This window comes from Gobio gobio (assembly GCF_949357685.1).
Source record: "Gobio gobio genome assembly, chromosome: 13".
In the NCBI taxonomy this organism is placed as follows: domain Eukaryota; kingdom Metazoa; phylum Chordata; class Actinopteri; order Cypriniformes; family Gobionidae; genus Gobio; species Gobio gobio.
The window spans coordinates 51890371-51903567 of NC_137106.1; the positions used below are offsets into that span (position 1 = coordinate 51890371).

The 13197-nt window shown below is 38.7% G+C and overlaps 1 protein-coding gene across 1 annotated transcript in view; it reads left to right on the forward strand.

Moving 5' to 3' along the window:
• Positions 1-13197, forward strand: part of ttll5 (tubulin tyrosine ligase-like family, member 5) — a 241876-nt gene that overhangs the window by 157399 nt on the left and 71280 nt on the right. The gene's annotated exons all lie outside the window — the stretch shown is intronic.

A 13197-nucleotide genomic window follows, 5' to 3' on the forward strand; every position in this document is an offset into this window, starting at 1 on the left:
GATAACATTCTCTGTACATAACTTTTTTTCAACACGACTTGTTTTAAAAATTGCATGAATAAAGAATAAATAAACTGGATAACCATTGCTCTTTTAATGCATCGTCAACTGCTAATTTCAAAGCAAACACTGCACAACACTGCATCCCATAATCAAATTCAGTCAGCTAATAAAGCTTGATCATTTAATGCAATATAACACCATTTAATACGAAGCATCAACCGTCTATATAGAAAACATTGAGCTGTCCTGTATTGGCAATCTGAAAGACTTTAGGACAAATGTTTGATAGATGCTATAGCCTACTTGGATAGGCTTAAACGAAATCCACAAACTAGCCTAAATCAGACTATTTGAGCTTAAAGTCCGGACTGCTTATTTAAACGTACGAAAATAATGTCCTCCAATACCTGCGCTTTCATTGTAGAGCTCAGCAGGGAAAGAAATGTACTTGAGGCGTGTAAATGCGCGTTACCGGTAGATTCACAGAGGACATTTCACTCACGCTTGGTCCGTCACATCACATGCTGTACTACTCTATTCATGATTGGGCACTGCCAAATTAAAATATTAAAGAGAATGATAAAATAACGTTTTTTACTCGATTAATGGTCATTTCAAATTAACGTTTCTGTTCAGAACGATTCAAATTGCGTTTTCGTTTTGTTCCTCTTAAAATTTAGTTTGTTTCCGGTTTTCGTTTTCGTTCCTTGAACCGGTTCAGAGCCCTGCTTTATAGTAATTCTGTTCTCTTTTCTTGCTCTTGCAGTTCTGTAATGTTATTGGTATTCCTTTGGCTGGTGTGTCATAACTCTTTTAATAGTCACATTTATATAGTGCTTTACACAATACATTTATACAGTTTCAAAGCTGCTTCGCGTCAGTAAACTGGAAAATAACCAGGGGTGTACAGAAAATAAACCATCCGAAAATGCGGAGGGAGGCGCTTTTGAGGACCATCATTTTTGGGGACAGGGACACGTTTACTTACTGGAGTAGGATTTTTCTCCATCTCTGGGAAGACCAGTGTGTTCATTAATTATTAGGGGTGCAACGGATCGCAGTTGATCCGTACGGACCAGTGCCCAGTTGCATAAAGCACCTTAAGTTTTTCCATTGTTGTGAACTTTTATCTTCTAAAGTGTAGGAAACTCAGAAGATGAAGACCAGGAGACTTCGGGATCAAACAGAAGTTATTCTTTTAATGAGAACTCTCTGTGCTGCAGGTCATCCGAAAACAGTCTGATTTAACAGTACTAAATAATGCAATTTATCTACATTTCAGGGGGAGGGATTATACAGCAGGGGAGGAGACATTCAAACAAAGGAATGCATGTGTTGTGTAGGTAAAGGACACACCCTAGTATGAAATCCCTACCAGTCCCATTGAATCAGCATAACTATTCGCATGCTGATACTGGCCAGGAACTCCAATTCCAAGAGCCATCCCAGAGCCATTAAAGACAAAAGGGGCAACGTCTGGGCTCCGAAAGGTGGAATCTCAGTTATCTGACTCATTTAAAACACAATAGAGAAAACATGTCTGGCAGGAAAGGAGACTCTTGCTAGAGCCTCTGAAATCAGTAAAACAGGTCTGGAAGATTTGCATAGCAGACTAATTCATCTCATATCATCATTTTTACCGTAAATGTTAAATGCAATGTACTTTCTTAAATTTGTAATCCCACACCATCAAGTATGAACTTAAGGGGCGATTTCCCCTTACCTAAGAGAATAACTTAAGGGTGTTGCATATAATCTCTTAAACAGTTCTCTTAGGTGAGGGAAACATTTAAGTGTTTCACGACAGCCATCCTGGATTCACGTTATAAAAGTCTTGTTGCCATAGATACGCAAAACACTAACACTGCGTTCACACCAAACGTGAACAGAGCGTCAAATTAGCGTCTAGTTTGATGCTTGAACTTTGAATGCGTTTGCGCGTCCAAAGCGAGATGGACACGCGTATAAAGCAAGCGTTTGAAGAGAAATTGACGCGCGTCCTTTTGCGCTTTTCATAGTGGTTGTGTGCGGCCGCGATATTAAAAAATACTACTGTTATTGTGTCACGAAATTAGGGCTGGGCAATTTTATCGATTCTGCAATATAAATCGATATTTTTTCTCCCAAGAAAGTATCGATTTTTAAGCCGTGAGTATCGATACATAAGTCCCATTCAAATCCCCGTGTTTACCCCCATTTGCGTTGCAGGAAGAGCGATTTGGTCAGCCAGCCGCTAGTATCGGTGTAGAGCAAGTTACCCGCACTACTAACTTCACACACGGAGTCAGAGCGAGGAGATTCAAAAAAATGGCGGCGAATATAAATCCAGCGCCTTCATGCTTAAAAGCAGATGTGTGGGAGCACTTTGGGTTTAAAAAGAAGAAGGACTTAGACTCAGGGGTCAATGACAGGAGTCGCCCGCGGGTCTGTTCTAAAAATAGCTCACCATAGCAGCTGCGTTCAGTCGCTTCCGTGTTCATTTAAGCGCAGGGCTCCAGACTGAAGCCGAATATATACTAGTGTCTGTAAATAATAAACTGAGAAATACTATTTAAATATTACTCCTGCATGTTCTGCGTCTGTGTGGATGATGAGCGCAGCGCGCGCAATCGCTCTTGTAGTCTCTGCCGACCGTCACTTCATGAGAATTTACCGTTTCATTTGAGAAAACTGGCTGCGTCTCATTCAGCTCCTGGTTCAGTAGTCAGGGCACTGATCAGGACATGAGTCAATGGGCTGATCCCTGATCAGTGCCCTGACTGAACTAGGAGCAGAATGACTGAGACGCGCACCCACTGTCATATCATCATGAACACAGACACTGGTGATCACGGCAACCCGTCAAAATAAAAGCTCGGTTTAACGTGAAGAGATTGACTACAGATTGTAGCCTACAGTAAATTTAGCTACGTCTCTATGTAATAATAATACGTCTCTACTAATAATAATAATAATGAAATAAATAATACTAATTATATAATTATTAATGGTTGCTTATTTTTCAATTGATCTTTCATTTATAAACAATGTTTACTTTTAAACAGCATACAGCCTTTTCATGTTTATGTATTATTTACTTATGATTATCATCATATATAATAAAACATTTATTTAAAAAAAAAAATAGTGGTATTGTACCGACTACTGGAACTACTACTATACTCTTTCAGGTGTAAAACAGTTTGGATAGTTGTTAATATGAGAATTATGATGCATTATTTAAGAGTTTTAAGTATTATATAACATGAGTAGCTCTCTGTGACTTTCTTTTTTAAAAAGTAGCTCTCAAATGAAAAAAGGTTGGAGACCCTTGACTTAGACAAAGCATCGCGGTTGGTTTGCAAGCTGTGTGACACAAACGTGAAATACTCTGGAAATACTACCAAATGTCAGTGTCAAGCTAAAAAAGCTGTGAAAAAAACTGCAATTTTTAAAACTCCATTGTTAATTGCAATACTGCACTTTATTACTTTTTAAAGGCTTGTAAGCTACAGTTTGCACTGTTTCAATAAATGGAGCTAATTTTCTCAACACATCTTTGATTCATTTTGTCCAGCATTTGCAAGCTGTCGACTCTCTGTCCCGTCAGAGACATATATTGTGTAATTGATGATTTTAGTTTTCAGTTCAGTTAATTCAATCCAAGTAAATGAAACACTCACAAGATGTCACCAAAATCACTCTGTCCCCTTTAAATCTTTCAGAAAATGATGTAAGTGTATCGAATTATATCGAATCGTATCGTTGGCTGAATATCGTGATATATATCGTATTGTGAGCTGAATATCGGGTATCGTATCGTATCGTGAGATTAGTGTATCGCTACAGCCCTACACGAAAGAGTTGTTCAGTCGAGAATGTAGTAGTTTAAAGCTCAAATCTGTGGTTTATTTGTAAAGATAGCGCCTATTTAAAAATGTCGCTCATGTGACCCGCCTGGAATAGCCTCACCTCGGCTAGTCCTCCTGACTTTAGCCGCTGGTAAACGAGAAATGTTTAAATTCACAATCTATAGCTTCGGTTCTATTATATGAAACATAAGTTAAAAGACATTAATGACTTGTTATAACGTCAAACGACTTCTTTAATTATGTGATTTTTTCTTCTTCATCTCATTCAGAAATGTACGTATGACTGCAAGTGTTCAGTGTCAGTGGTTGCGATGTGATGGTCAAATCCGTGTATTCTTGCAACAATTTTTCATCGCTAAGATGGTCCAAAGGGTTCTCCCTATCCCTAAAAACTCTTCTTGGCACAATGATCTTCAGCTGGTTCAGCCATGTCGTCTTATTTTTGTCCGCGTTACTCTTAAGGTTACGATTTCCAAACCTTAAGTTATACTTAGGGAAATGACCGTTAAGGGGTTTATGCTACGCTTTACGCTTTTTAAGGGATTACTTAAGTGAAAAAACAGCATTTAAGGGGAAGTCTAAGTGTTTATGACGTTTCACTTAAAGAAACCCTTAAGTAACACTTTTTTTTCTCCAACACCCTTAGGTTTAAGGGAAACATAAGGGCGAACTTAAGGGAAAATTACACTTAACCTGTTAACTGTCACCCCCCTTTTTGATATATTATACATGAGGATGCACTATCCAAACTTAAATGGTTGCAATTCAAGAATGCTTTGGAATATAGACATAAGTTTGGTCTCATTTTAAAGAAGACAGTCAGCAGATTATGGCTCAAGTGAAATAAAAGTATGAAAAGGTTATGAAAGTTTAAATTTACTTTAAATCAAATAAACTGTACTAAATATTTTATATAAAATATATATGTTACAAAATAATTTGTACTCTAAAATTACTATCAAATCAAAGCCAAATGTCTAACCAATTTGTGTTCCAAATTTGAAGTTGATATCACAAAAATTGAAGTTCCCATGAAATTTAGTTTAGGCGCTTTACCACAAATTGTTGTACCACAAAAATTTGAATGTGTAAAAAAAAAAAATTACACATTCAAACTATTTAAAATGAGAAAATCAGGACTGTGTACAGCCGCACACACACCCGATGCCCGATGCAGAGAGAGAGAGAGAGAGGTGTCTTTCAGACAGCGCTCGAACACCAAATTGATTCCTCTTTCGCGTATACTTGCGGACACATTCTCGCAAAACGATGCCAAAATACCCGTCTCTCGATTCTCTCGATTATGAACAGTTGAGAAAGAAACCGGATGAGTGTGGGAATATTCGGTCTTAAAGTGTTGGCAGCCTAATATTCCTGCTGTCATTAATGTTAATGAAATAAAACAAATACAGCTTTAACAAAGATTAACCTATATTTAATTTCTACAGTGAACTAATGGTGTTATTTAGGCATATAGGAAGCTTGTAGGTGTCTCCAGGTGCTCCTTTGAGAACCAGACCAAAAAAGTAATGTGCATTACCTCTGGAAATAACTGTTAAAGCTACACTGTGTGATATTTTCCCCCATCTAGTGGTGAACTTGTATATGACCATCCAGTGAATATTAGTTTCTGTTCCTCTCAATTCCGATTTCGTTTTAACTCCTACGGTGGCCGATTTAGTCCAAGATTAACATGGCTTCCAGTTCGACCTCGTCCACATTGGACACGGAGCCATCGAGTGTTAAAACGCCAAAGGCCAAGCTTGAATTTACGGGTTTGTCCCTCTTTGGCTAATGTACTTTCAAGATGGAGGAGCAACATGGCGACCGGCATTCAAACCCCTCACCCGTATGTATTTACAATGGCATATTATAAACTTACGAGAATACTTTATTACTTGAAAGAAGTAAATATACATTAATGAGCACATATATTTTTGAAAGAACTAAGTGTTTTTAGCTAAGAATAAACTAAAAAAGTTACACAGTGTAGCTTTAATGTTATATTAACGGTTTATCAATTATGAATCAAATTCAATTTCTGCTTTTAAACAGCTCTACAGAAGATAATAGTGTGATTAATACTATACAACATGAAAGGTGAGTGACAGATAACACTTAATTGCGAGTTCTTTTTTGCGGTTTATTGTGTTTAAATGGTCAAATACACACAAATGTATGTCAAAATGACCATCTTGGCAAGGATTTATCTAAACACTGTCGATTGTGTCTTAAGTAAATGTGAGATAAAATGAGATGCGTGTCAGAGAGCAGTCTAATATTCCTGTTGTTAATGTTAATCAAACACCAAAATCACTCACTGCTCTTGACTGAGTAACTTTAGGTGCTTTAAAGGAACACGCCGACTTTCTGTGACTTTAACTTGTTCACCGTATCCACCAGAGTTAGACTGGACTGGAGGTAAATGGCTCCAGCTAGCCTAGCTTAGCACAAAGACTGGAGGTGAATGGCTTCAGCTAGCCTAGCTTAGCACAAAGACTGGAGGTAAATGGCTCCAGCTAGCCTAGCTTAGCACAAAGACTGGAGGTAAATGGCTCCAGCTAGCCTAGCTTAGCATAAAGACTGGAGGTAAACGGGTCCAGCTAGCCTAGCTTAGCACAAAGACTGGGGTCGGTTGCATAAACCGTTAAGACTAGTCTTACAAGTTAGACATACATTTTTTTCTTTAAGACTGTTCATAACTTTTTAAAATCAGTTACATAAAAAACATAGACCGGCCTAATTTGATACGAAAAGTAAGACTGAATGCCACTTGCCTAACTGCTAGTGGGTCATACTAGATCTTAAGACACTGTCTTAACATAATGTCTTAGTTTATGCAACTGGCCCCTGGAGGTAAACGGGTCCAGCTAGCCTAGCTTAGCACAAAGACTGGAGGTGAATGGCTCCAGCTAGCCTAGCTTAGCACAAAGACTGGCGGTAAACGGCTCCAGCTAGCCTAGCTTAGCACAAAGACTGGGGGTGAACGGCTCCTGCTAGCCTAGCTTAGCACAAAGACTGGAGGTAAATGGCTCCAGCTAGCCTAGCTTAGCACAAAGACTGGAGGTAAATGGCTCCAGCTAGCCTACTGCTCAATAAGTGACAAAATAACACCAACATTTTCCTGTTTACATGTTGTGATGTGTGTAGTTACATCGTGTGCTAAAACCGACGGAAAATGAACAGTTGTGATTTTCTAGGATTTTTCTGGTAAATAAAAATCCCTTCAAAAAAAGTAGGGGTGTAATGGGCAATTTTGGCCATTGGCCTCTGTCCATCATCATGGCCTCCTAATCATCCCCATATATAATGACTGGCTTCATCACTCCATCTCCTCTCCACCAACAAACTGGTGGGCGTTCTGGCACAATATGGCGGCTGTCGCATCATCCTGAAACCATTACCTGAAAACATATAACACTCTTTATTTCATTTATATGCCTAAGCAGGGCTTGACATGAACTTTTTTGCTCACCAACCACTGTGGCTAGTGGTTTTCCAAAGCCACTCATTTTCACTGGCCACAATTTTGTTGTTGGCTATGTAAATGATCACTGTACACACTCAAATCAAGTCTACATGAAAGGTCATCAAGTAGGTCTATTTAGCTCTGATCTAATCTAGAGAAACACTAAAGCCGTGGGAACTTTCCCCAGGTTGTGCTCTGTGTTTTTCGACCGCGGGAACTGGGGGCTAAATGAGGTTTCGGGGGCGGGACTTGGGCGCTGAGCATGCTGATTGGTTGAGCCCACGCAGCGTTTTATTTCAGCCTAAAAGTCACTTGTGGTGCGTGCTGTAAGAGTCGATTGCTATTCAAATCAACAATGGAGTTTAAAAAATACGGTAGATAGATCTTCGACGAGGTTCAGGCTTTATTACATTTATATGCGAAATCCAGTGGGCTCTCAAGACCCTTAAAAGACACTAAAGACGTCGTTACAAAGTCCATCTCACTACAGTGGCTCTACAATAACTTTATGAAGCGACGAGAATAGTTTTTGTGCAAAAAAACCCCTAAATAACGACTTATATAATGATGACGATTTCAAAGCAAGGCATCATGAAGCTTTGAAGCGTTATGAATCAGTGAGTCGATTCATGATTCGAATCGCGTGTCAAACTGCTGAAATCAAATGACTTTGGCGATTCAAACTGCTGAATCGACTCACTGATTCATAACGCTTCGAAGCTTCATGATGCCATGCTTTGAAATCGGTCATAGCACAATGCACTGTGTCACATCAGATGTGCTGTGATTCTGCTGTGATCTTTGTTTGAAACTTTTTTTGCTGCTGAAATAGAACAAAAACAGCCAATCACCGTATGACGAATGAATCGGACCCACTTTATATTAAAATAAAAAAGATTTGAGCAAATCAATGAAATATATTTTTGTTCAATAATCTTTTTTCTTTTCTTTTTTGGTGTTTTGAGATAATTTTATGATTTATAATTAATATTTATGCAATAATTATGACCCATTTATTCCCCATTGAATATAATAAAAAAATTATATAAAAAATTTTTTTTTTTTTTTTTTTATTAAAGCTGTATTTCATGTTAGAGTCAAGCCTAGGCCTCATGAAAACAATTTTTTAATGAGATCTGTGCCATCCGGTGGACACATTGAGCATTTTTATCACGCAATAGCACATTTTTACCACTATTATAGTGGATCTTGCGTTTTATAATTTAAAAAAAAATCGTAGCTTCATCGGAATGGTCCGAAACTTGGTGACTTTATTGGTACTTGGTATATGAACATATGGAGACAGGATTTGAAAAGTCTAAGTGGTCGTAAAAAAAATAGTCACACTCAGGACCTTCGGGTCAAAAATGACCCCCATAGGAAATTAATGGGAAATTTAGTTTTTTTGTGCATACAATCTACAATTCGGCTAGGATACAGAAAAAAGGACTCAACAGTGAAGATCTCTAAAACATCAAGAGTGCAAAACAGACAAAAAAACTCACACACACACACACTTATACACACAAAAACACACGCACACACAAATTAACGAGTGCCATTCCAAAAGCTAATTGTGTTTGTGTGTGTGTGTGTGTGTGTGTGAGTTTTTTTGTCTGTTTTGCACTCTTGATGTCTCAGAGATTCACCCCTTCACTGTTGAGTCCTTTTTTCTGCATCCTGGCCGAATTGTAGATTGTATGCACAAAAAAACTAAATTTCCCATTAATTTCCTATGGGGGTCATTTTTGACCCGAAGGTCCTGAGTGTGACTATTTTTTTTACGACCACTTAGACTTTTCAAATCCTGTCCCCAATTCTTCTGGGTGTTCATATACCAAGTACCAATAAAGTCACCAAGTTTCAGACCATTCCGATGAAGCTACGATTTAAAAAAAATGATTAAAAAATTTTTTGACCGAAGAGCCCCAGAGGGTTAAGGGAGCCGAGAGTCTAAAATTTGGTGTAAACGTCATTTGTATAAAAGCTGTGACCATATAGTGTGCTTTCTCGAATGGTGTTCCTCTGGAGTGTTACGCTTGGCAGAGAGTTTGAAACCGCGATAGACCAGGTCAAGACTGTTAGAGAGTCCTGTTATCAGAGCTGTGCTATCTCAGCAGGATGAACATCATGAGCCTGAAGTGTGTTTGTGGAAGGGTTAAACACACGCGTCTCTCCTGTATTGTTACAGTGATACGCGAGTGACAATGTCTCAGACACTTTGGCCCTGATCTCCCTCCACTGTTTTTCCAGTCCAGCCCTTCCTTATGTATGGAAATGTCAGGGAATTCCTGGAATGTCTGGCTTTTTCCCTTTTTAAAATGTTTTTATTTCCACCGAAAGAAAGAACGGCCGTTATATAGAATCTGTAAGGCTAATGGCCGTGTGGTTTTATGGTGATATCTAAAGCAGACGGTCACTTCTACTCTTTCTGATGGCTGCGTTTGGTTTATCACTGCTTTGCTTCAGAATGTCAGGGCTCATATTTAAGAGCGCAGCTCATCGCTAATATTAGGACTTTTTCCATTACATTGACTGTAAAGCGGTGGAGGGTGGAAAAGACGTTAAACAAGGATTCAGTCCTTTCCACTGAGATTAATTGCCAGTTAAATATAATAGTGTTGGGGATGAATGCTTAGAAAATGCTGTTTCTTTTCCCAGAAGATTCTACCCATCTGCTTTTGTTTGCAGCGGAAGATTTCATTCCTGGTCAAAACGTGGCATGCCATTTGTTAGGCATCTGGCTGGAACTTTCCGCTGGCTACTGTGTGCTACAGGCCAAACTACAGGAAAACCCAAGCAAATTCTTCCGCCGTTATCCTTCACCTTGGACGTTACTGCTAAAAAATGATTTTCTCACTTTCCAGCACAACTAGATAAACATTCTTGCGAATGAGAGGCAAAATAACATCAAAATTAAGTGAGTTTAAGCATCAAGAGTGCAAAACTCACACACACACACACACACACACTTATACACACAAAACACACGCACACACAAATTAACAAGTGCCATTCCAAAAGCTAATTGTGTTTTTGTGTGTGTGTGTGTGTGTTTTGGTCTGTTTTGCACTCTTGATGTTTAAGAGATCTTCACTGTTGAGTCCTTTTTTCTGCATCCTGGCTGATTTGTAGATTGTATGCACAAAAAAACAAATTTCCTATGGGAAATGATTTTCTCACTTTCCAGCACAACTATATAAACGTTCTTGCGAATGAGAGGCAAAATAACATCAAAATTAAGTGAGTTTAAGCATAAAACAAGATCAAATATGTCAGTGGGGTCAGAAAATTGGGGGTGGTTGATGATGATTTGACGTTAGTGTAACTTTAGTGAGTGTGTAGTGTCGCTGTTTGAGCATAAACAACATCTGCAAAGTTACGACGCTCAAAGTTCAGAGCAAAGGGAGATATTTTATTTTACAGAAATCTCTCTTTAAGGACTACAACAAACGGCTGGTAGGGACTACAACGAGTTAGTGACATCACTAACCCTGAAATGTACATAACCCCGCCCCATTCAAGTCCTTCTGGGATGTTCGTGTTCGTGCAAGATGGCGGTGTACCTTCTTTTAATGAATGTCACAACAAAAACAGCAAGGTTTGAAGAACAAAGAATGCGCATCAGCTGAGTTGAATCTTTTAGGTTTTTATCTAATCTATGAAGCCACGGTAAACTGTATCGTTATATATTAAGGCGAATTGTAATCATAACAAGCACATGATAAATGCCAGTTTCTAGGACGAGTAAACATAGAATTTCAACAAATATTTACAGTCAACTACAGACGTTGCATCCGCCATGTTTCTCACTGACACGCCCTCAACTCGTACAGATCTTCCCTCTGGTGTTTACGACTTTGTGGTGGCGTTGATGTGGCCAAAAGGCCTTGTGGAGAAGAGGAAGAGTTGTTGTAGTCGCTCGAGCTGGCGTCCGTCTTTCACATTTATTGATACAGTACGAACACAAATGCAATAGCATGATGACATCCTCAGTTATAACCGTAATTACACTAAACTATCCCTGTTCTCTCTTCATCAGCAGATATTCTCTGGCTCATCTTACCCCACACCTGCGCTTTAGAGATTATCACGACAGAATATGCTAATCAATGACTGAAGATCGTCAACTATTCCTTCAGAATCGTCCTGTCTCGTTCCACATGTCGTCTCTTCTTCCGGAGTCTCCATCATCGTCCGACTCCGGTTTGATCATAAAAGGCTGAACAGTTTCAGTGTGTGTGTGTGTGTGTGTGTGTGTGCGTGAGGTAATCAGAGCTGCTAACACAAGCTCTAGAAGCTCCGCCCTCTTCCTGAAAGGGGGCGGGGAGCAGCAGCTCATTTACATTTAAAGGGACACACACAAAAACGGCACGTTTTTGCTCACCCTGACAATTTTAACATGCTATAAAAATGATCTGTGGGGTATTTTGAGCTGAAAATTCACACACACACACACACACACACACACTGGGGACATCAGAGACGTATTTTACATCTTGTAAAAAGGGGCATTATAGGACCTCTTTAAACTTAAGGGAAAACAAGATTATTTTTCTGACCCTGTTGGCAGATAATATGTATATCTGATAATATCTTATGCCATTTTGCATAAATGTTTAAACTAGGGCTGTCAAAAGATTAATCGCTGTCGACATATTATTTCAGTTTTATTTTTTGTAGTTTAACTAGATTTTTCTTGTTTAAGTTTATCAAGACAAATTTTGAAGTTGGCTTGAGAAAGCCTTACCAGAAAGTTTTAACAGCTAATTTTTAGGGCTGTCAAAAGATTAATCGCGATTAATCGCATCCAAAGTAAAAGTTTGTGTTGGCATAATATATGTGTGTGTACTCTGTTAATTATTATTTATATATAAATACACACACAAGCATGTATATATTTAAGAAAAAAATATTTTTATATATAAAACATTTATATTTATATATATTATAGATTATATAAATGTATATACATGAATGTGTGTGTGTATTTATATATAAATAATAATTAACAGAGTACACACACATATATTATGCAAACACAAACTTTTATTTTGGATTAATCACGATTAATCTTTTGACAGCCCTAGTTTAAACAGTGAGTAAGAAAATCAATTTCTGGAGAATCTAAAAGGGACATTTATTTAATAGTGCATCATCATATCTGGTGATATACCGCTCAGTGCAGGCTTTAATGTTTGAGGGCTTTTTTTTGAGCACCTCCTCCACATCCAAGATTTCGGGGCCAGTGGTCTGTGCCAAACATGCTGAAGCCGTTAAGTGCACTGTTGTCAAAGCCAAGGGGGTTCAAGCGTAATGGCTTTCAAAGAAAAGTAGGGACCTTTGAAGTTGCGTTAGCCAGGAACTGCCAGGTATGCTGGATCAGCACTTCCAAAACCGTCGTCCTTCCCACCAGCTCCTCCCTTCACTGAGTTTAGTCTAATGTTAATGAAGAATGGCCATTCGCTAACCCAATCCAGCAGCTGAGCGAACGCGGGTTATTATTTTTCACATTAGGTATGTGGCAGCGTTGTCGTAAGCCTGAAATATTTGGGTAATTTTAGTTCCACTTGGACGGCTGTTTCAGCTGCCTCTTTTCTTGGCGTCGGTAGACATTCATTTCCAGTAAGTTATTGGTACCACTTGCACATGATGATGATAATAATAGACGTGGTTTAGCATGGTAATGGAATGTCATAATTATTGAATATTTAGGTTTTGGATTGTGTCATAGGGCTGGAAGAATGTGGCGTCCCACTGAGCAGCTTTACCTTGGCTCCTCGTGCTGACCGTAGTATTTCAGGATTACTCCGACTGACGGCCTTTAAGCGTCGTATATATCGACAGCTGCGGAGGTTTATTAGGATCAGATCA